This window comes from Anarhichas minor, unplaced genomic scaffold (assembly GCF_050575085.1).
Source record: "Anarhichas minor isolate MPS153535 unplaced genomic scaffold, ASM5057508v1 ptg000025l, whole genome shotgun sequence".
NCBI lineage: Eukaryota > Metazoa > Chordata > Actinopteri > Perciformes > Anarhichadidae > Anarhichas > Anarhichas minor.
Window position 1 is genome coordinate 1,096,088 of NW_027466471.1, and position 21,184 is coordinate 1,117,271.

At 43.1% G+C, this 21,184-nt stretch overlaps 21 non-coding genes across 21 annotated transcripts; all 21 read right to left on the bottom strand.

Annotated features, from left to right (window-relative positions):
- Positions 1–797: 797 nt before the first annotated feature.
- Positions 798–869, bottom strand: trnaq-cug (transfer RNA glutamine (anticodon CUG)). The gene has a single exon. It is a non-coding gene; the product is annotated as a tRNA-Gln (tRNA).
- Positions 870–1,923: 1,054 nt separating this feature from the next.
- trnaq-cug (transfer RNA glutamine (anticodon CUG)) lies at positions 1,924–1,995 on the bottom strand. The gene has a single exon. It is a non-coding gene; the product is annotated as a tRNA-Gln (tRNA).
- A 1,054-nt stretch (positions 1,996–3,049) lies between these two features.
- On the bottom strand, positions 3,050–3,121 carry trnaq-cug (transfer RNA glutamine (anticodon CUG)). Its single transcript has one exon. It is a non-coding gene; the product is annotated as a tRNA-Gln (tRNA).
- Positions 3,122–4,175: 1,054 nt separating this feature from the next.
- Positions 4,176–4,247, bottom strand: trnaq-cug (transfer RNA glutamine (anticodon CUG)). Its single transcript has one exon. It is a non-coding gene; the product is annotated as a tRNA-Gln (tRNA).
- A 1,054-nt stretch (positions 4,248–5,301) lies between these two features.
- Positions 5,302–5,373, bottom strand: trnaq-cug (transfer RNA glutamine (anticodon CUG)). The gene has a single exon. It is a non-coding gene; the product is annotated as a tRNA-Gln (tRNA).
- Positions 5,374–6,427: 1,054 nt separating this feature from the next.
- Positions 6,428–6,499, bottom strand: trnaq-cug (transfer RNA glutamine (anticodon CUG)). Its single transcript has one exon. It is a non-coding gene; the product is annotated as a tRNA-Gln (tRNA).
- Positions 6,500–7,553: 1,054 nt separating this feature from the next.
- Positions 7,554–7,625, bottom strand: trnaq-cug (transfer RNA glutamine (anticodon CUG)). Its single transcript has one exon. It is a non-coding gene; the product is annotated as a tRNA-Gln (tRNA).
- A 1,054-nt stretch (positions 7,626–8,679) lies between these two features.
- On the bottom strand, positions 8,680–8,751 carry trnaq-cug (transfer RNA glutamine (anticodon CUG)). The gene has a single exon. It is a non-coding gene; the product is annotated as a tRNA-Gln (tRNA).
- Positions 8,752–9,805: 1,054 nt separating this feature from the next.
- trnaq-cug (transfer RNA glutamine (anticodon CUG)) lies at positions 9,806–9,877 on the bottom strand. Its single transcript has one exon. It is a non-coding gene; the product is annotated as a tRNA-Gln (tRNA).
- A 1,054-nt stretch (positions 9,878–10,931) lies between these two features.
- Positions 10,932–11,003, bottom strand: trnaq-cug (transfer RNA glutamine (anticodon CUG)). Its single transcript has one exon. It is a non-coding gene; the product is annotated as a tRNA-Gln (tRNA).
- A 4,418-nt stretch (positions 11,004–15,421) lies between these two features.
- Positions 15,422–15,493, bottom strand: trnaq-cug (transfer RNA glutamine (anticodon CUG)). The gene has a single exon. It is a non-coding gene; the product is annotated as a tRNA-Gln (tRNA).
- A 434-nt stretch (positions 15,494–15,927) lies between these two features.
- On the bottom strand, positions 15,928–16,010 carry trnal-cag (transfer RNA leucine (anticodon CAG)). Its single transcript has one exon. It is a non-coding gene; the product is annotated as a tRNA-Leu (tRNA).
- A 537-nt stretch (positions 16,011–16,547) lies between these two features.
- On the bottom strand, positions 16,548–16,619 carry trnaq-cug (transfer RNA glutamine (anticodon CUG)). The gene has a single exon. It is a non-coding gene; the product is annotated as a tRNA-Gln (tRNA).
- Positions 16,620–17,053: 434 nt separating this feature from the next.
- trnal-cag (transfer RNA leucine (anticodon CAG)) lies at positions 17,054–17,136 on the bottom strand. Its single transcript has one exon. It is a non-coding gene; the product is annotated as a tRNA-Leu (tRNA).
- Positions 17,137–17,683: 547 nt separating this feature from the next.
- Positions 17,684–17,755, bottom strand: trnaq-uug (transfer RNA glutamine (anticodon UUG)). The gene has a single exon. It is a non-coding gene; the product is annotated as a tRNA-Gln (tRNA).
- A 434-nt stretch (positions 17,756–18,189) lies between these two features.
- trnal-cag (transfer RNA leucine (anticodon CAG)) lies at positions 18,190–18,272 on the bottom strand. The gene has a single exon. It is a non-coding gene; the product is annotated as a tRNA-Leu (tRNA).
- A 532-nt stretch (positions 18,273–18,804) lies between these two features.
- Positions 18,805–18,876, bottom strand: trnaq-cug (transfer RNA glutamine (anticodon CUG)). Its single transcript has one exon. It is a non-coding gene; the product is annotated as a tRNA-Gln (tRNA).
- A 434-nt stretch (positions 18,877–19,310) lies between these two features.
- Positions 19,311–19,393, bottom strand: trnal-cag (transfer RNA leucine (anticodon CAG)). The gene has a single exon. It is a non-coding gene; the product is annotated as a tRNA-Leu (tRNA).
- Positions 19,394–19,940: 547 nt separating this feature from the next.
- On the bottom strand, positions 19,941–20,012 carry trnaq-uug (transfer RNA glutamine (anticodon UUG)). Its single transcript has one exon. It is a non-coding gene; the product is annotated as a tRNA-Gln (tRNA).
- Positions 20,013–20,446: 434 nt separating this feature from the next.
- On the bottom strand, positions 20,447–20,529 carry trnal-cag (transfer RNA leucine (anticodon CAG)). Its single transcript has one exon. It is a non-coding gene; the product is annotated as a tRNA-Leu (tRNA).
- Positions 20,530–21,066: 537 nt separating this feature from the next.
- On the bottom strand, positions 21,067–21,138 carry trnaq-cug (transfer RNA glutamine (anticodon CUG)). Its single transcript has one exon. It is a non-coding gene; the product is annotated as a tRNA-Gln (tRNA).
- Between the last annotated feature and the right edge of the window lie 46 nt (positions 21,139–21,184).

Below are 21,184 nucleotides of genomic sequence, written 5' to 3' on the forward strand. Positions count from 1 at the left end.
TGTTTACAAACACATGGTCAGATTACATTGGTTGATAATGTAGAGGCTTACAAATGCTGCTGTTGCAGTAGTCGTGCAGTATTTTGTCAAATGCCTGCTCCTTGACATACAAAGCATTGCTAAGCTTTCTTTCACAATATCATGTTACAGTCAACGCAACCAGTGAAAAACAATTGCTGTCAGAAGTGGGATTCTAACCCACGCCTCCAGTGGAGACTGCGACCTGAACGCAGCGCCTTGGACCGCTCGGCCATCCTGACTGAAAAAAACCTAAATTTGCTTTGTTTTGCCATCTAATGAGCCTTTAAGTGCATTAATATGTTCCGCAAACACGACGTCTTGAATCAGTATTCATTGCCGTTGACCCCACTAACACAGCCCCTTGTGTTTTTTTAACACACAAATGGTTGGACACAGCCCCCATCTGACGTCGGAAAGCTGTGGGTCGATGGGGTTTCCAAAGCTGGTCGACCATCCAACAGCCACCTCTGATGGAGTATACGGGTCCCTTGATGACGAACACTTTAGACTCTAACGGCAAGAACCTGAGTTGAAATCTCAGTCAAACTTCTTGTTTTATGGTGATTACAAGACACAATACAAAGTGTGCATCCATGATTAAAGTGGAAACCATTTTGCTCCCTGTCAATAGTACTTCATTCTTAGATCACTCCGGTGAAGGTCAAGACACTCCTCTCCGGTCTCACTTGTACCTGAAGCAAGATGGCCTCACCAGTCCAACTTTTGCTGAGATGTGGAAAGGTTGCATTTTTTGACCTTTACTCTAGCTTAAAATCAGGTTCCACTGAGATTTGAACTCAGATCACTGGATTCAGAGCCCAGAGTGCTAACCATTACACCATGGAACCTCTACGCCCTCAAAAAATACACAGTTTTGGTAGACAGTTTCTTATTTGGCATCCGCTAGTACGTTATCTGTGCAGGGAATAGGACATCGAAGGCATACAACGTTACCAATGACAAAGAAGCTAACAAGACACAGAAACCGTTTCAGGCTAACTTCAGAATTTTAGTAAGATCAGCAGAGGATTTGGGAAATGACAAGTAAAGAAATTGTTTTGAGAGACTTCCTACAAACAATGAATCCAGCAAAATATAGGCCAACTGTTTACAAACACATGGTCAGATTACATTGGTTGATAATGTAGAGGCTTACAAATGCTGCTGTTGCAGTAGTCGTGCAGTATTTTGTCAAATGCCTGCTCCTTGACATACAAAGCATTGCTAAGCTTTCTTTCACAATATCATGTTACAGTCAACGCAACCAGTGAAAAACAATTGCTGTCAGAAGTGGGATTCTAACCCACGCCTCCAGTGGAGACTGCGACCTGAACGCAGCGCCTTGGACCGCTCGGCCATCCTGACTGAAAAAAACCTAAATTTGCTTTGTTTTGCCATCTAATGAGCCTTTAAGTGCATTAATATGTTCCGCAAACACGACGTCTTGAATCAGTATTCATTGCCGTTGACCCCACTAACACAGCCCCTTGTGTTTTTTTAACACACAAATGGTTGGACACAGCCCCCATCTGACGTCGGAAAGCTGTGGGTCGATGGGGTTTCCAAAGCTGGTCGACCATCCAACAGCCACCTCTGATGGAGTATACGGGTCCCTTGATGACGAACACTTTAGACTCTAACGGCAAGAACCTGAGTTGAAATCTCAGTCAAACTTCTTGTTTTATGGTGATTACAAGACACAATACAAAGTGTGCATCCATGATTAAAGTGGAAACCATTTTGCTCCCTGTCAATAGTACTTCATTCTTAGATCACTCCGGTGAAGGTCAAGACACTCCTCTCCGGTCTCACTTGTACCTGAAGCAAGATGGCCTCACCAGTCCAACTTTTGCTGAGATGTGGAAAGGTTGCATTTTTTGACCTTTACTCTAGCTTAAAATCAGGTTCCACTGAGATTTGAACTCAGATCACTGGATTCAGAGCCCAGAGTGCTAACCATTACACCATGGAACCTCTACGCCCTCAAAAAATACACAGTTTTGGTAGACAGTTTCTTATTTGGCATCCGCTAGTACGTTATCTGTGCAGGGAATAGGACATCGAAGGCATACAACGTTACCAATGACAAAGAAGCTAACAAGACACAGAAACCGTTTCAGGCTAACTTCAGAATTTTAGTAAGATCAGCAGAGGATTTGGGAAATGACAAGTAAAGAAATTGTTTTGAGAGACTTCCTACAAACAATGAATCCAGCAAAATATAGGCCAACTGTTTACAAACACATGGTCAGATTACATTGGTTGATAATGTAGAGGCTTACAAATGCTGCTGTTGCAGTAGTCGTGCAGTATTTTGTCAAATGCCTGCTCCTTGACATACAAAGCATTGCTAAGCTTTCTTTCACAATATCATGTTACAGTCAACGCAACCAGTGAAAAACAATTGCTGTCAGAAGTGGGATTCTAACCCACGCCTCCAGTGGAGACTGCGACCTGAACGCAGCGCCTTGGACCGCTCGGCCATCCTGACTGAAAAAAACCTAAATTTGCTTTGTTTTGCCATCTAATGAGCCTTTAAGTGCATTAATATGTTCCGCAAACACGACGTCTTGAATCAGTATTCATTGCCGTTGACCCCACTAACACAGCCCCTTGTGTTTTTTTAACACACAAATGGTTGGACACAGCCCCCATCTGACGTCGGAAAGCTGTGGGTCGATGGGGTTTCCAAAGCTGGTCGACCATCCAACAGCCACCTCTGATGGAGTATACGGGTCCCTTGATGACGAACACTTTAGACTCTAACGGCAAGAACCTGAGTTGAAATCTCAGTCAAACTTCTTGTTTTATGGTGATTACAAGACACAATACAAAGTGTGCATCCATGATTAAAGTGGAAACCATTTTGCTCCCTGTCAATAGTACTTCATTCTTAGATCACTCCGGTGAAGGTCAAGACACTCCTCTCCGGTCTCACTTGTACCTGAAGCAAGATGGCCTCACCAGTCCAACTTTTGCTGAGATGTGGAAAGGTTGCATTTTTTGACCTTTACTCTAGCTTAAAATCAGGTTCCACTGAGATTTGAACTCAGATCACTGGATTCAGAGCCCAGAGTGCTAACCATTACACCATGGAACCTCTACGCCCTCAAAAAATACACAGTTTTGGTAGACAGTTTCTTATTTGGCATCCGCTAGTACGTTATCTGTGCAGGGAATAGGACATCGAAGGCATACAACGTTACCAATGACAAAGAAGCTAACAAGACACAGAAACCGTTTCAGGCTAACTTCAGAATTTTAGTAAGATCAGCAGAGGATTTGGGAAATGACAAGTAAAGAAATTGTTTTGAGAGACTTCCTACAAACAATGAATCCAGCAAAATATAGGCCAACTGTTTACAAACACATGGTCAGATTACATTGGTTGATAATGTAGAGGCTTACAAATGCTGCTGTTGCAGTAGTCGTGCAGTATTTTGTCAAATGCCTGCTCCTTGACATACAAAGCATTGCTAAGCTTTCTTTCACAATATCATGTTACAGTCAACGCAACCAGTGAAAAACAATTGCTGTCAGAAGTGGGATTCTAACCCACGCCTCCAGTGGAGACTGCGACCTGAACGCAGCGCCTTGGACCGCTCGGCCATCCTGACTGAAAAAAACCTAAATTTGCTTTGTTTTGCCATCTAATGAGCCTTTAAGTGCATTAATATGTTCCGCAAACACGACGTCTTGAATCAGTATTCATTGCCGTTGACCCCACTAACACAGCCCCTTGTGTTTTTTTAACACACAAATGGTTGGACACAGCCCCCATCTGACGTCGGAAAGCTGTGGGTCGATGGGGTTTCCAAAGCTGGTCGACCATCCAACAGCCACCTCTGATGGAGTATACGGGTCCCTTGATGACGAACACTTTAGACTCTAACGGCAAGAACCTGAGTTGAAATCTCAGTCAAACTTCTTGTTTTATGGTGATTACAAGACACAATACAAAGTGTGCATCCATGATTAAAGTGGAAACCATTTTGCTCCCTGTCAATAGTACTTCATTCTTAGATCACTCCGGTGAAGGTCAAGACACTCCTCTCCGGTCTCACTTGTACCTGAAGCAAGATGGCCTCACCAGTCCAACTTTTGCTGAGATGTGGAAAGGTTGCATTTTTTGACCTTTACTCTAGCTTAAAATCAGGTTCCACTGAGATTTGAACTCAGATCACTGGATTCAGAGCCCAGAGTGCTAACCATTACACCATGGAACCTCTACGCCCTCAAAAAATACACAGTTTTGGTAGACAGTTTCTTATTTGGCATCCGCTAGTACGTTATCTGTGCAGGGAATAGGACATCGAAGGCATACAACGTTACCAATGACAAAGAAGCTAACAAGACACAGAAACCGTTTCAGGCTAACTTCAGAATTTTAGTAAGATCAGCAGAGGATTTGGGAAATGACAAGTAAAGAAATTGTTTTGAGAGACTTCCTACAAACAATGAATCCAGCAAAATATAGGCCAACTGTTTACAAACACATGGTCAGATTACATTGGTTGATAATGTAGAGGCTTACAAATGCTGCTGTTGCAGTAGTCGTGCAGTATTTTGTCAAATGCCTGCTCCTTGACATACAAAGCATTGCTAAGCTTTCTTTCACAATATCATGTTACAGTCAACGCAACCAGTGAAAAACAATTGCTGTCAGAAGTGGGATTCTAACCCACGCCTCCAGTGGAGACTGCGACCTGAACGCAGCGCCTTGGACCGCTCGGCCATCCTGACTGAAAAAAACCTAAATTTGCTTTGTTTTGCCATCTAATGAGCCTTTAAGTGCATTAATATGTTCCGCAAACACGACGTCTTGAATCAGTATTCATTGCCGTTGACCCCACTAACACAGCCCCTTGTGTTTTTTTAACACACAAATGGTTGGACACAGCCCCCATCTGACGTCGGAAAGCTGTGGGTCGATGGGGTTTCCAAAGCTGGTCGACCATCCAACAGCCACCTCTGATGGAGTATACGGGTCCCTTGATGACGAACACTTTAGACTCTAACGGCAAGAACCTGAGTTGAAATCTCAGTCAAACTTCTTGTTTTATGGTGATTACAAGACACAATACAAAGTGTGCATCCATGATTAAAGTGGAAACCATTTTGCTCCCTGTCAATAGTACTTCATTCTTAGATCACTCCGGTGAAGGTCAAGACACTCCTCTCCGGTCTCACTTGTACCTGAAGCAAGATGGCCTCACCAGTCCAACTTTTGCTGAGATGTGGAAAGGTTGCATTTTTTGACCTTTACTCTAGCTTAAAATCAGGTTCCACTGAGATTTGAACTCAGATCACTGGATTCAGAGCCCAGAGTGCTAACCATTACACCATGGAACCTCTACGCCCTCAAAAAATACACAGTTTTGGTAGACAGTTTCTTATTTGGCATCCGCTAGTACGTTATCTGTGCAGGGAATAGGACATCGAAGGCATACAACGTTACCAATGACAAAGAAGCTAACAAGACACAGAAACCGTTTCAGGCTAACTTCAGAATTTTAGTAAGATCAGCAGAGGATTTGGGAAATGACAAGTAAAGAAATTGTTTTGAGAGACTTCCTACAAACAATGAATCCAGCAAAATATAGGCCAACTGTTTACAAACACATGGTCAGATTACATTGGTTGATAATGTAGAGGCTTACAAATGCTGCTGTTGCAGTAGTCGTGCAGTATTTTGTCAAATGCCTGCTCCTTGACATACAAAGCATTGCTAAGCTTTCTTTCACAATATCATGTTACAGTCAACGCAACCAGTGAAAAACAATTGCTGTCAGAAGTGGGATTCTAACCCACGCCTCCAGTGGAGACTGCGACCTGAACGCAGCGCCTTGGACCGCTCGGCCATCCTGACTGAAAAAAACCTAAATTTGCTTTGTTTTGCCATCTAATGAGCCTTTAAGTGCATTAATATGTTCCGCAAACACGACGTCTTGAATCAGTATTCATTGCCGTTGACCCCACTAACACAGCCCCTTGTGTTTTTTTAACACACAAATGGTTGGACACAGCCCCCATCTGACGTCGGAAAGCTGTGGGTCGATGGGGTTTCCAAAGCTGGTCGACCATCCAACAGCCACCTCTGATGGAGTATACGGGTCCCTTGATGACGAACACTTTAGACTCTAACGGCAAGAACCTGAGTTGAAATCTCAGTCAAACTTCTTGTTTTATGGTGATTACAAGACACAATACAAAGTGTGCATCCATGATTAAAGTGGAAACCATTTTGCTCCCTGTCAATAGTACTTCATTCTTAGATCACTCCGGTGAAGGTCAAGACACTCCTCTCCGGTCTCACTTGTACCTGAAGCAAGATGGCCTCACCAGTCCAACTTTTGCTGAGATGTGGAAAGGTTGCATTTTTTGACCTTTACTCTAGCTTAAAATCAGGTTCCACTGAGATTTGAACTCAGATCACTGGATTCAGAGCCCAGAGTGCTAACCATTACACCATGGAACCTCTACGCCCTCAAAAAATACACAGTTTTGGTAGACAGTTTCTTATTTGGCATCCGCTAGTACGTTATCTGTGCAGGGAATAGGACATCGAAGGCATACAACGTTACCAATGACAAAGAAGCTAACAAGACACAGAAACCGTTTCAGGCTAACTTCAGAATTTTAGTAAGATCAGCAGAGGATTTGGGAAATGACAAGTAAAGAAATTGTTTTGAGAGACTTCCTACAAACAATGAATCCAGCAAAATATAGGCCAACTGTTTACAAACACATGGTCAGATTACATTGGTTGATAATGTAGAGGCTTACAAATGCTGCTGTTGCAGTAGTCGTGCAGTATTTTGTCAAATGCCTGCTCCTTGACATACAAAGCATTGCTAAGCTTTCTTTCACAATATCATGTTACAGTCAACGCAACCAGTGAAAAACAATTGCTGTCAGAAGTGGGATTCTAACCCACGCCTCCAGTGGAGACTGCGACCTGAACGCAGCGCCTTGGACCGCTCGGCCATCCTGACTGAAAAAAACCTAAATTTGCTTTGTTTTGCCATCTAATGAGCCTTTAAGTGCATTAATATGTTCCGCAAACACGACGTCTTGAATCAGTATTCATTGCCGTTGACCCCACTAACACAGCCCCTTGTGTTTTTTTAACACACAAATGGTTGGACACAGCCCCCATCTGACGTCGGAAAGCTGTGGGTCGATGGGGTTTCCAAAGCTGGTCGACCATCCAACAGCCACCTCTGATGGAGTATACGGGTCCCTTGATGACGAACACTTTAGACTCTAACGGCAAGAACCTGAGTTGAAATCTCAGTCAAACTTCTTGTTTTATGGTGATTACAAGACACAATACAAAGTGTGCATCCATGATTAAAGTGGAAACCATTTTGCTCCCTGTCAATAGTACTTCATTCTTAGATCACTCCGGTGAAGGTCAAGACACTCCTCTCCGGTCTCACTTGTACCTGAAGCAAGATGGCCTCACCAGTCCAACTTTTGCTGAGATGTGGAAAGGTTGCATTTTTTGACCTTTACTCTAGCTTAAAATCAGGTTCCACTGAGATTTGAACTCAGATCACTGGATTCAGAGCCCAGAGTGCTAACCATTACACCATGGAACCTCTACGCCCTCAAAAAATACACAGTTTTGGTAGACAGTTTCTTATTTGGCATCCGCTAGTACGTTATCTGTGCAGGGAATAGGACATCGAAGGCATACAACGTTACCAATGACAAAGAAGCTAACAAGACACAGAAACCGTTTCAGGCTAACTTCAGAATTTTAGTAAGATCAGCAGAGGATTTGGGAAATGACAAGTAAAGAAATTGTTTTGAGAGACTTCCTACAAACAATGAATCCAGCAAAATATAGGCCAACTGTTTACAAACACATGGTCAGATTACATTGGTTGATAATGTAGAGGCTTACAAATGCTGCTGTTGCAGTAGTCGTGCAGTATTTTGTCAAATGCCTGCTCCTTGACATACAAAGCATTGCTAAGCTTTCTTTCACAATATCATGTTACAGTCAACGCAACCAGTGAAAAACAATTGCTGTCAGAAGTGGGATTCTAACCCACGCCTCCAGTGGAGACTGCGACCTGAACGCAGCGCCTTGGACCGCTCGGCCATCCTGACTGAAAAAAACCTAAATTTGCTTTGTTTTGCCATCTAATGAGCCTTTAAGTGCATTAATATGTTCCGCAAACACGACGTCTTGAATCAGTATTCATTGCCGTTGACCCCACTAACACAGCCCCTTGTGTTTTTTTAACACACAAATGGTTGGACACAGCCCCCATCTGACGTCGGAAAGCTGTGGGTCGATGGGGTTTCCAAAGCTGGTCGACCATCCAACAGCCACCTCTGATGGAGTATACGGGTCCCTTGATGAGGAACACTTTAGACTCTAACGGCAAGAACCTGAGTTGAAATCTCAGTCAAACTTCTTGTTTTATGGTGATTACAAGACACAATACAAAGTGTGCATCCATGATTAAAGTGGAAACCATTTTGCTCCCTGTCAATAGTACTTCATTCTTAGATCACTCCGGTGAAGGTCAAGACACTCCTCTCCGGTCTCACTTGTACCTGAAGCAAGATGGCCTCACCAGTCCAACTTTTGCTGAGATGTGGAAAGGTTGCATTTTTTGACCTTTACTCTAGCTTAAAATCAGGTTCCACTGAGATTTGAACTCAGATCACTGGATTCAGAGCCCAGAGTGCTAACCATTACACCATGGAACCTCTACGCCCTCAAAAAATACACAGTTTTGGTAGACAGTTTCTTATTTGGCATCCGCTAGTACGTTATCTGTGCAGTGAATAGGACATCGAAGGCATACAACGTTACCAATGACAAAGAAGCTAACAAGACACAGAAACCGTTTCAGGCTAACTTCAGAATTTTAGTAAGATCAGCAGAGGATTTGGGAAATGACAAGTAAAGAAATTGTTTTGAGAGACTTCCTACAAACAATGAATCCAGCAAAATATAGGCCAACTGTTTACAAACACATGGTCAGATTACATTGGTTGATAATGTAGAGGCTTACAAATGCTGCTGTTGCAGTAGTCGTGCAGTATTTTGTCAAATGCCTGCTCCTTGACATACAAAGCATTGCTAAGCTTTCTTTCACAATATCATGTTACAGTCAACGCAACCAGTGAAAAACAATTGCTGTCAGAAGTGGGATTCTAACCCACGCCTCCAGTGGAGACTGCGACCTGAACGCAGCGCCTTGGACCGCTCGGCCATCCTGACTGAAAAAAACCTAAATTTGCTTTGTTTTGCCATCTAATGAGCCTTTAAGTGCATTAATATGTTCCGCAAACACGACGTCTTGAATCAGTATTCATTGCCGTTGACCCCACTAACACAGCCCCTTGTGTTTTTTTAACACACAAATGGTTGGACACAGCCCCCATCTGACGTCGGAAAGCTGTGGGTCGATGGGGTTTCCAAAGCTGGTCGACCATCCAACAGCCACCTCTGATGGAGTATACGGGTCCCTTGATGACGAACACTTTAGACTCTAACGGCAAGAACCTGAGTTGAAATCTCAGTCAAAGTTCTTGTTTTATGGTGATTACAAGACACAATACAAAGTGTGCATCCATGATTAAAGTGGAAACCATTTTGCTCCCTGTCAATAGTACTTCATTCTTAGATCACTCCGGTGAAGGTCAAGACACTCCTCTCCGGTCTCACTTGTACCTGAAGCAAGATGGCCTCACCAGTCCAACTTTTGCTGAGATGTGGAAAGGTTGCATTTTTTGACCTTTACTCTAGCTTAAAATCAGGTTCCACTGAGATTTGAACTCAGATCACTGGATTCAGAGCCCAGAGTGCTAACCATTACACCATGGAACCTCTACGCCCTCAAAAAATACACAGTTTTGGTAGACAGTTTCTTATTTGGCATCCGCTAGTACGTTATCTGTGCAGGGAATAGGACATCGAAGGCATACAACGTTACCAATGACAAAGAAGCTAACAAGACACAGAAACCGTTTCAGGCTAACTTCAGAATTTTAGTAAGATCAGCAGAGGATTTGGGAAATGACAAGTAAAGAAATTGTTTTGAGAGACTTCCTACAAACAATGAATCCAGCAAAATATAGGCCAACTGTTTACAAACACATGGTCAGATTACATTGGTTGATAATGTAGAGGCTTACAAATGCTGCTGTTGCAGTAGTCGTGCAGTATTTTGTCAAATGCCTGCTCCTTGACATACAAAGCATTGCTAAGCTTTCTTTCACAATATCATGTTACAGTCAACGCAACCAGTGAAAAACAATTGCTGTCAGAAGTGGGATTCTAACCCACGCCTCCAGTGGAGACTGCGACCTGAACGCAGCGCCTTGGACCGCTCGGCCATCCTGACTGAAAAAAACCTAAATTTGCTTTGTTTTGCCATCTAATGAGCCTTTAAGTGCATTAATATGTTCCGCAAACACGACGTCTTGAATCAGTATTCATTGCCGTTGACCCCACTAACACAGCCCCTTGTGTTTTTTTAACACACAAATGGTTGGACACAGCCCCCATCTGACGTCGGAAAGCTGTGGGTCGATGGGGTTTCCAAAGCTGGTCGACCATCCAACAGCCACCTCTGATGGAGTATACGGGTCCCTTGATGACGAACACTTTAGACTCTAACGGCAAGAACCTGAGTTGAAATCTCAGTCAAACTTCTTGTTTTATGGTGATTACAAGACACAATACAAAGTGTGCATCCATGATTAAAGTGGAAACCATTTTGCTCCCTGTCAATAGTACTTCATTCTTAGATCACTCCGGTGAAGGTCAAGACACTCCTCTCCGGTCTCACTTGTACCTGAAGCAAGATGGCCTCACCAGTCCAACTTTTGCTGAGATGTGGAAAGGTTGCATTTTTTGACCTTTACTCTAGCTTAAAATCAGGTTCCACTGAGATTTGAACTCAGATCACTGGATTCAGAGCCCAGAGTGCTAACCATTACACCATGGAACCTCTACGCCCTCAAAAAATACACAGTTTTGGTAGACAGTTTCTTATTTGGCATCCGCTAGTACGTTATCTGTGCAGGGAATAGGACATCGAAGGCATACAACGTTACCAATGACAAAGAAGCTAACAAGACACAGAAACCGTTTCAGGCTAACTTCAGAATTTTAGTAAGATCAGCAGAGGATTTGGGAAATGACAAGTAAAGAAATTGTTTTGAGAGACTTCCTACAAACAATGAATCCAGCAAAATATAGGCCAACTGTTTACAAACACATGGTCAGATTACATTGGTTGATAATGTAGAGGCTTACAAATGCTGCTGTTGCAGTAGTCGTGCAGTATTTTGTCAAATGCCTGCTCCTTGACATACAAAGCATTGCTAAGCTTTCTTTCACAATATCATGTTACAGTCAACGCAACCAGTGAAAAACAATTGCTGTCAGAAGTGGGATTCTAACCCACGCCTCCAGTGGAGACTGCGACCTGAACGCAGCGCCTTGGACCGCTCGGCCATCCTGACTGAAAAAAACCTAAATTTGCTTTGTTTTGCCATCTAATGAGCCTTTAAGTGCATTAATATGTTCCGCAAACACGACGTCTTGAATCAGTATTCATTGCCGTTGACCCCACTAACACAGCCCCTTGTGTTTTTTTAACACACAAATGGTTGGACACAGCCCCCATCTGACGTCGGAAAGCTGTGGGTCGATGGGGTTTCCAAAGCTGGTCGACCATCCAACAGCCACCTCTGATGGAGTATACGGGTCCCTTGATGACGAACACTTTAGACTCTAACGGCAAGAACCTGAGTTGAAATCTCAGTCAAACTTCTTGTTTTATGGTGATTACAAGACACAATACAAAGTGTGCATCCATGATTAAAGTGGAAACCATTTTGCTCCCTGTCAATAGTACTTCATTCTTAGATCACTCCGGTGAAGGTCAAGACACTCCTCTCCGGTCTCACTTGTACCTGAAGCAAGATGGCCTCACCAGTCCAACTTTTGCTGAGATGTGGAAAGGTTGCATTTTTTGACCTTTACTCTAGCTTAAAATCAGGTTCCACTGAGATTTGAACTCAGATCACTGGATTCAGAGCCCAGAGTGCTAACCATTACACCATGGAACCTCTACGCCCTCAAAAAATACACAGTTTTGGTAGACAGTTTCTTATTTGGCATCCGCTAGTACGTTATCTGTGCAGGGAATAGGACATCGAAGGCATACAACGTTACCAATGACAAAGAAGCTAACAAGACACAGAAACCGTTTCAGGCTAACTTCAGAATTTTAGTAAGATCAGCAGAGGATTTGGGAAATGACAAGTAAAGAAATTGTTTTGAGAGACTTCCTACAAACAATGAATCCAGCAAAATATAGGCCAACTGTTTACAAACACATGGTCAGATTACATTGGTTGATAATGTAGAGGCTTACAAATGCTGCTGTTGCAGTAGTCGTGCAGTATTTTGTCAAATGCCTGCTCCTTGACATACAAAGCATTGCTAAGCTTTCTTTCACAATATCATGTTACAGTCAACGCAACCAGTGAAAAACAGTTGCTGTCAGAAGTGGGATTCTAACCCACGCCTCCAGTGGAGACTGCGACCTGAACGCAGCGCCTTGGACCGCTCGGCCATCCTGACTGAAAAAAACCTAAATTTGCTTTGTTTTGCCATCTAATGAGCCTTTAAGTGCATTAATATGTTCCGCAAACACGACGTCTTGAATCAGTATTCATTGCCGTTGACCCCACTAACACAGCCCCTTGTGTTTTTTTAACACACAAATGGTTGGACACAGCCCCCATCTGACGTCGGAAAGCTGTGGGTCGATGGGGTTTCCAAAGCTGGTCGACCATCCAACAGCCACCTCTGATGGAGTATACGGGTCCCTTGATGACGAACACTTTAGACTCTAACGGCAAGAACCTGAGTTGAAATCTCAGTCAAACTTCTTGTTTTATGGTGATTACAAGACACAATACAAAGTGTGCATCCATGATTAAAGTGGAAACCATTTTGCTCCCTGTCAATAGTACTTCATTCTTAGATCACTCCGGTGAAGGTCAAGACACTCCTCTCCGGTCTCACTTGTACCTGAAGCAAGATGGCCTCACCAGTCCAACTTTTGCTGAGATGTGGAAAGGTTGCATTTTTTGACCTTTACTCTAGCTTAAAATCAGGTTCCACTGAGATTTGAACTCAGATCACTGGATTCAGAGCCCAGAGTGCTAACCATTACACCATGGAACCTCTACGCCCTCAAAAAATACACAGTTTTGGTAGACAGTTTCTTATTTGGCATCCGCTAGTACGTTATCTGTGCAGGGAATAGGACATCGAAGGCATACAACGTTACCAATGACAAAGAAGCTAACAAGACACAGAAACCGTTTCAGGCTAACTTCAGAATTTTAGTAAGATCAGCAGAGGATTTGGGAAATGACAAGTAAAGAAATTGTTTTGAGAGACTTCCTACAAACAATGAATCCAGCAAAATATAGGCCAACTGTTTACAAACACATGGTCAGATTACATTGGTTGATAATGTAGAGGCTTACAAATGCTGCTGTTGCAGTAGTCGTGCAGTATTTTGTCAAATGCCTGCTCCTTGACATACAAAGCATTGCTAAGCTTTCTTTCACAATATCATGTTACAGTCAACGCAACCAGTGAAAAACAATTGCTGTCAGAAGTGGGATTCTAACCCACGCCTCCAGTGGAGACTGCGACCTGAACGCAGCGCCTTGGACCGCTCGGCCATCCTGACTGAAAAAAACCTAAATTTGCTTTGTTTTGCCATCTAATGAGCCTTTAAGTGCATTAATATGTTCCGCAAACACGACGTCTTGAATCAGTATTCATTGCCGTTGACCCCACTAACACAGCCCCTTGTGTTTTTTTAACACACAAATGGTTGGACACAGCCCCCATCTGACGTCGGAAAGCTGTGGGTCGATGGGGTTTCCAAAGCTGGTCGACCATCCAACAGCCACCTCTGATGGAGTATACGGGTCCCTTGATGACGAACACTTTAGACTCTAACGGCAAGAACCTGAGTTGAAATCTCAGTCAAACTTCTTGTTTTATGGTGATTACAAGACACAATACAAAGTGTGCATCCATGATTAAAGTGGAAACCATTTTGCTCCCTGTCAATAGTACTTCATTCTTAGATCACTCCGGTGAAGGTCAAGACACTCCTCTCCGGTCTCACTTGTACCTGAAGCAAGATGGCCTCACCAGTCCAACTTTTGCTGAGATGTGGAAAGGTTGCATTTTTTGACCTTTACTCTAGCTTAAAATCAGGTTCCACTGAGATTTGAACTCAGATCACTGGATTCAGAGCCCAGAGTGCTAACCATTACACCATGGAACCTCTACGCCCTCAAAAAATACACAGTTTTGGTAGACAGTTTCTTATTTGGCATCCGCTAGTACGTTATCTGTGCAGGGAATAGGACATCGAAGGCATACAACGTTACCAATGACAAAGAAGCTAACAAGACACAGAAACCGTTTCAGGCTAACTTCAGAATTTTAGTAAGATCAGCAGAGGATTTGGGAAATGACAAGTAAAGAAATTGTTTTGAGAGACTTCCTACAAACAATGAATCCAGCAAAATATAGGCCAACTGTTTACAAACACATGGTCAGATTACATTGGTTGATAATGTAGAGGCTTACAAATGCTGCTGTTGCAGTAGTCGTGCAGTATTTTGTCAAATGCCTGCTCCTTGACATACAAAGCATTGCTAAGCTTTCTTTCACAATATCATGTTACAGTCAACGCAACCAGTGAAAAACAATTGCTGTCAGAAGTGGGATTCTAACCCACGCCTCCAGTGGAGACTGCGACCTGAACGCAGCGCCTTGGACCGCTCGGCCATCCTGACTGAAAAAAACCTAAATTTGCTTTGTTTTGCCATCTAATGAGCCTTTAAGTGCATTAATATGTTCCGCAAACACGACGTCTTGAATCAGTATTCATTGCCGTTGACCCCACTAACACAGCCCCTTGTGTTTTTTTAACACACAAATGGTTGGACACAGCCCCCATCTGACGTCGGAAAGCTGTGGGTCGATGGGGTTTCCAAAGCTGATCGACCTCTGATGGAGTATACGGGTCCCTTGATGACGAACACTTTAGACTCTAACGGCAAGAACCTGAGTTGAAATCTCAGTCAAACTTCTTTTTTTATGGTGATTACAAGACACAATACAAAGTGTGCATCCATGATTAAAGTGGAAACCATTTTGCTCCCTGTCAATAGTACTTCATTCTTAGATCACTCCGGTGAAGGTCAAGACACTCCTCTCCGGTCTCACTTGTACCTGAAGCAAGATGGCCTCACCAGTCCAACTTTTGCTGAGATGTGGAAAGGTTGCATTTTTTGACCTTTACTCTAGCTTAAAATCAGGTTCCACTGAGATTTGAACTCAGATCACTGGATTCAGAGTCCAGAGTGCTAACCATTACACCATGGAACCTCTACGCCCTCAAAAAATACACAGTTTTGGTAGACCGTTTCTTATTTGGCATCCGCTAGTACGTTATCTGTGCAAGGAATAGGACATCGAAGGCGTACAACGTTACCAATGACAAAGAAGCTAACAAGACACAGAAACCGTTTCAGGCTAACTTCAGAATTTTAGTAAGATCAGCAGAGGATTTGGGAAATGACAAGTAAAGAAATTGTTTTGAGAGACTTCCTACAAACAATGAATCCAGCAAAATATAGGCCAACTGTTTACAAACACATGGTCAGATTACATTGGTTGATAATGTAGAGGCTTACAAATGCTGCTGTTGCAGTAGTCGTGCAGTATTTTGTCAAATGCCTGCTCCTTGACATACAAAGCATTGCTAAGCTTTCTTTCACAATATCATGTTACAGTCAACGCAACCAGTGAAAAACAATTGCTGTCAGAAGTGGGATTCGAACCCACGCCTCCAGTGGAGACTGCGACCTGAACGCAGCGCCTTGGACCGCTCGGCCATCCTGACTGAAAAAAACCTAAATTTGCTTTGTTTTGCCATCTAATGAGCCTTTAAGTGCATTAATATGTTCCGCAAACACGACGTCTTGAATCAGTATTCATTGCCGTTGACCCCACTAACACAGCCCCTTGTGTTTTTTTAACACACAAATGGTTGGACACAGCCCCCATCTGACGTCGGAAAGCTGTGGGTCGATGGGGTTTCCAAAGCTGGTCGACCATCCAACAGCCACCTCTGATGGAGTATACGGGTCCCTTGATGACGAACACTTTAGACTCTAACGGCAAGAACCTGAGTTGAAATCTCAGTCAAACTTCTTTTTTTATGGTGATTACAAGACACAATACAAAGTGTGCATCCATGATTAAAGTGGAAACCATTTTGCTCCCTGTCAATAGTACTTCATTCTTAGATCACTCCGGTGAAGGTCAAGACACTCCTCTCCGGTCTCACTTGTACCTGAAGCAAGATGGCCTCACCAGTCCAACTTTTGCTGAGATGTGGAAAGGTTGCATTTTTTGACCTTTACTCTAGCTTAAAATCAGGTTCCACTGAGATTTGAACTCAGATCATTGGATTCAGAGTCCAGAGTGCTAACCATTACACCATGGAACCTCTACGCCCTCAAAAAATACACAGTTTTGGTAGACAGTTTCTTATTTGGCATCCGCTAGTACGTTATCTGTGCAGGGAATAGGACATCGAAGGCATACAACGTTACCAATGACAAAGAAGCTAACAAGACACAGAAACCGTTTCAGGCTAACTTCAGAATTTTAGTAAGATCAGCAGAGGATTTGGGAAATGACAAGTAAAGAAATTGTTTTGAGAGACTTTCTACAAACAATGAATCCAGCAAAATATAGGCCAACTGTTTACAAACACATGGTCAGATTACATTGGTTGATAATGTAGAGGCTTACAAATGCTGCTGTTGCAGTAGTCGTGCAGTATTTTGTCAAATGCCTGCTCCTTGACATACAAAGCATTGCTAAGCTTTCTTTCACAATATCATGTTACAGTCAACGCAACCAGTGAAAAACAATTGCTGTCAGAAGTGGGATTCGAACCCACGCCTCCAGTGGAGACTGCGACCTGAACGCAGCGCCTTGGACCGCTCGGCCATCCTGACTGAAAAAAACCTAAATTTGCTTTGTTTTGCCATCTAATGAGCCTTTAAGTGCATTAATATGTTCCGCAAACACGACGTCTTGAATCAGTATTCATTGCCGTTGACCCCACTAACACAGCCCCTTGTGTTTTTTTAACACACAAATGGTTGGACACAGCCCCCATCTGACGTCGGAAAGCTGTGGGTCGATGGGGTTTCCAAAGCTGGTCGACCATCCAACAGCCACCTCTGATGGAGTATACGGGTCCCTTGATGACGAACACTTTAGACTCTAACGGCAAGAACCTGAGTTGAAATCTCAGTCAAACTTCTTGTTTTATGGTGATTACAAGACACAATACAAAGTGTGCATCCATGATTAAAGTGGAAACCATTTTGCTCCCTGTCAATAGTACTTCATTCTTAGATCACTCCGGTGAAGGTCAAGACACTCCTCTCCGGTCTCACTTGTACCTGAAGCAAGATGGCCACACCAGTCCAACTTTTGCTGAGATGTGGAAAGGTTGCATTTTTTGACCTTTTTTGACCTTTACTCTACCTTAAAATCAGGTTCCACCGAGATTTCAACTCAGATCACTGGAGTCAAAGTCCAGAGTGCTAACCATTACACCATGGAACCTCTATCCACTCAAACAATACACAGTTTTAGTAGACCCTTTCTTATTTGGCATCCGCTAGTATGTTATCTGTGCAGGGAATAGGACATAGAAGGCATACAACGTTACCAATGACAAAGAAGCTAACAAGACACAGAAACCGTTTCAGGCTAACTTCAGAATTTTAGTAAGATCAGCAGAGGATTTGGGAAATGACAAGTAAAGAAATTGTTTTGAGAGACTTCCTACAAACAATGAATCCAGCAAAATGTAGGCCAACTGTTTACAAACACATGGTTAGATTACATTGGTTGATAATGTAGAGGCTTACAAATGCTGCTGTTGCAGTAGTCGTGCAGTATTTTGTCAAATGCCTGCTCCTTGACATACAAAGCATTGCTAAGCTTTCTTTCACAATATCATGTTACAGTCAACGCAACCAGTGAAAAACAATTGCTGTCAGAAGTGGGATTCGAACCCACGCCTCCAGTGGAGACTGCGACCTGAACGCAGCGCCTTGGACCGCTCGGCCATCCTGACTGAAAAAAACCGAAATTTGCTTTGTTTTGCCATCTAATGAGCCTTTAAGTGCATTAATATGTTCCGCAAACACGCCGTCTTGAATCAGTATTCATTGCCGTTGACCCCACTAACACAGCCCCTTGTGTTTTTTTAACACACAAATGGTTGGACACAGCCCCCATCTGAGGTCGGAAAGCTGTGGGTCGATGGGGTTTCCAAAGCTGGTCGACCATCCAACAGCCACCTCTGATGGAGTATACCTCTGATGACGAACACTTTAGACTCTAACGGCAAGAACCTGAGTTGAAATCTCAGTCAAACTTCTTGTTTTATGGTGATTACAAGACACAATACAAAGTGTGCATCCATGATTAAAGTGGAAACCATTTTGCTCCCTGTCAATAGTACTTCATTCTTAGATCACTCCGGTGAAGGTCAAGACACTCCTCTCCGGTCTCACTTGTACCTGAAGCAAGATGGCCTCACCAGTCCAACTTTTGCTGAGATGTGGAAAGGTTGCATTTTTTGACCTTTACTCTAGCTTAAAATCAGGTTCCACTGAGATTTGAACTCAGATCACTGGATTCAGAGTCCAGAGTGCTAACCATTACACCATGGAACCTCTACGCCCTCAAAAAATACACAGTTTTGGTAGACCGTTTCTTATTTGGCATCCGCTAGTATGTTATCTGTGCAGGGAATAGGACATCGAAGGCATACAACGTTACCAATGACAAAGAAGCTAACAAGACACAGAAACCGTTTCAGGCTAACTTCAGAATTTTAGTAAGATCAGCAGAGGATTTGGGAAATGACAAGTAAAGAAATTGTTTTGAGAGACTTCCTACAAACAATGAATCCAGCAAAATATAGGCCAACTGTTTACAAACACATGGTCAGATTACATTGGTTGATAATGTAGAGGCTTACAAATGCTGCTGTTGCAGTAGTCGTGCAGTATTTTGTCAAATGCCTGCTCCTTGACATACAAAGCATTGCTAAGCTTTCTTTCACAATATCATGTTACAGTCAACGCAACCAGTGAAAAACAATTGCTGTCAGAAGTGGGATTCGAACCCACGCCTCCAGTGGAGACTGCGACCTGAACGCAGCGCCTTGGACCGCTCGGCCATCCTGACTGAAAAAAACCTAAATTTGCTTTGTTTTGCCATCTAATGAGCCTTTAAGTGCATTAATATGTTCCGCAAACACGACGTCTTGAATCAGTATTCATTGCCGTTGACCCCACTAACACAGCCCCTTGTGTTTTTTTAACACACAAATGGTTGGACACAGCCCCCATCTGACGTCGGAAAGCTGTGGGTCGATGGGGTTTCCAAAGCTGGTCGACCATCCAACAGCCACCTCTGATGGAGTATACGGGTCCCTTGATGACGAACACTTTAGACTCTAACGGCAAGAACCTGAGTTGAAATCTCAGTCAAACTTCTTGTTTTATGGTGATTACAAGACACAATACAAAGTGTGCATCCATGATTAAAGTGGAAACCATTTTGCTCCCTGTCAATAGTACTTCATTCTTAGATCACTCCGGTGAAGGTCAAGACACTCCTCTCCGGTCTCACTTGTACCTGAAGCAAGATGGCCACACCAGTCCAACTTTTGCTGAGATGTGGAAAGGTTGCATTTTTTGACCTTTTTTGAACTTTACTCTACCTTAAAATCAGGTTCCACCGAGATTTCAACTCAGATCACTGGAGTCAAAGTCCAGAGTGCTAACCATTACACCATGGAACCTCTATCCACTCAAACAATACACAGTTTTAGTAGACCCTTTCTTATTTGGCATCCGCTAGTATGTTATCTGTGCAGGGAATAGGACATAGAAGGCATACAACGTTACCAATGACAAAGAAGCTAACAAGACACAGAAACCGTTTCAGGCTAACTTCAGAATTTTAGTAAGATCAGCAGAGGATTTGGGAAATGACAAGTAAAGAAATTGTTTTGAGAGACTTCCTACAAACAATGAATCCAGCAAAATGTAGGCCAACTGTTTACAAACACATGGTTAGATTACATTGGTTGATAATGTAGAGGCTTACAAATGCTGCTGTTGCAGTAGTCGTGCAGTATTTTGTCAAATGCCTGCTCCTTGACATACAAAGCATTGCTAAGCTTTCTTTCACAATATCATGTTACAGTCAACGCAACCAGTGAAAAACAATTGCTGTCAGAAGTGGGATTCGAACCCACGCCTCCAGTGGAGACTGCGACCTGAACGCAGCGCCTTGGACCGCTCGGCCATCCTGACTGAAAAAAACCTAAATTTGCTTTGTTTTGCCATCTAATGAGCCTTTAAGTGCATTAATATGTTCCGCAAACACGACGTCTTGAATCAGTATTCATTGCCGTTGACCCCACTAACACAGCCCCTTGTGTTTTTTTAACACACAAATGGTTGGACACAGCCCCCATCTGACGTCGGAAAGCTGTGGGTCGATGGGGTTTCCAAAGCTGGTCGACCATCCAACAGCCACCTCTGATGGAGTATACGGGTCCCTTGATGACGAACACTTTAGACTCTAACGGCAAGAACCTGAGTTGAAATCTCAGTCAAACTTCTTGTTTTATGGTGATTACAAGACACAATACAAAGTGTGCATCCATGATTAAAGTGGAAACCATTTTGCTCCCTGTCAATAGTACTTCATTCTTAGATCACTCCGGTGAAGGTCAAGACACTCCTCTCCGGTCTCACTTGTACCTGAAGCAAGATGGCCTCACCAGTCCAACTTTTGCTGAGATGTGGAAAGGTTGCATTTTTTGACCTTTACTCTAGCTTAAAATCAGGTTCCACTGAGATTTGAACTCAGATCACTGGATTCAGAGTCCAGAGTGCTAACCATTACACCATGGAACCTCTACGCCCTCAAAAAATACACAGTTTTGGTAGACCGTTTCTTATT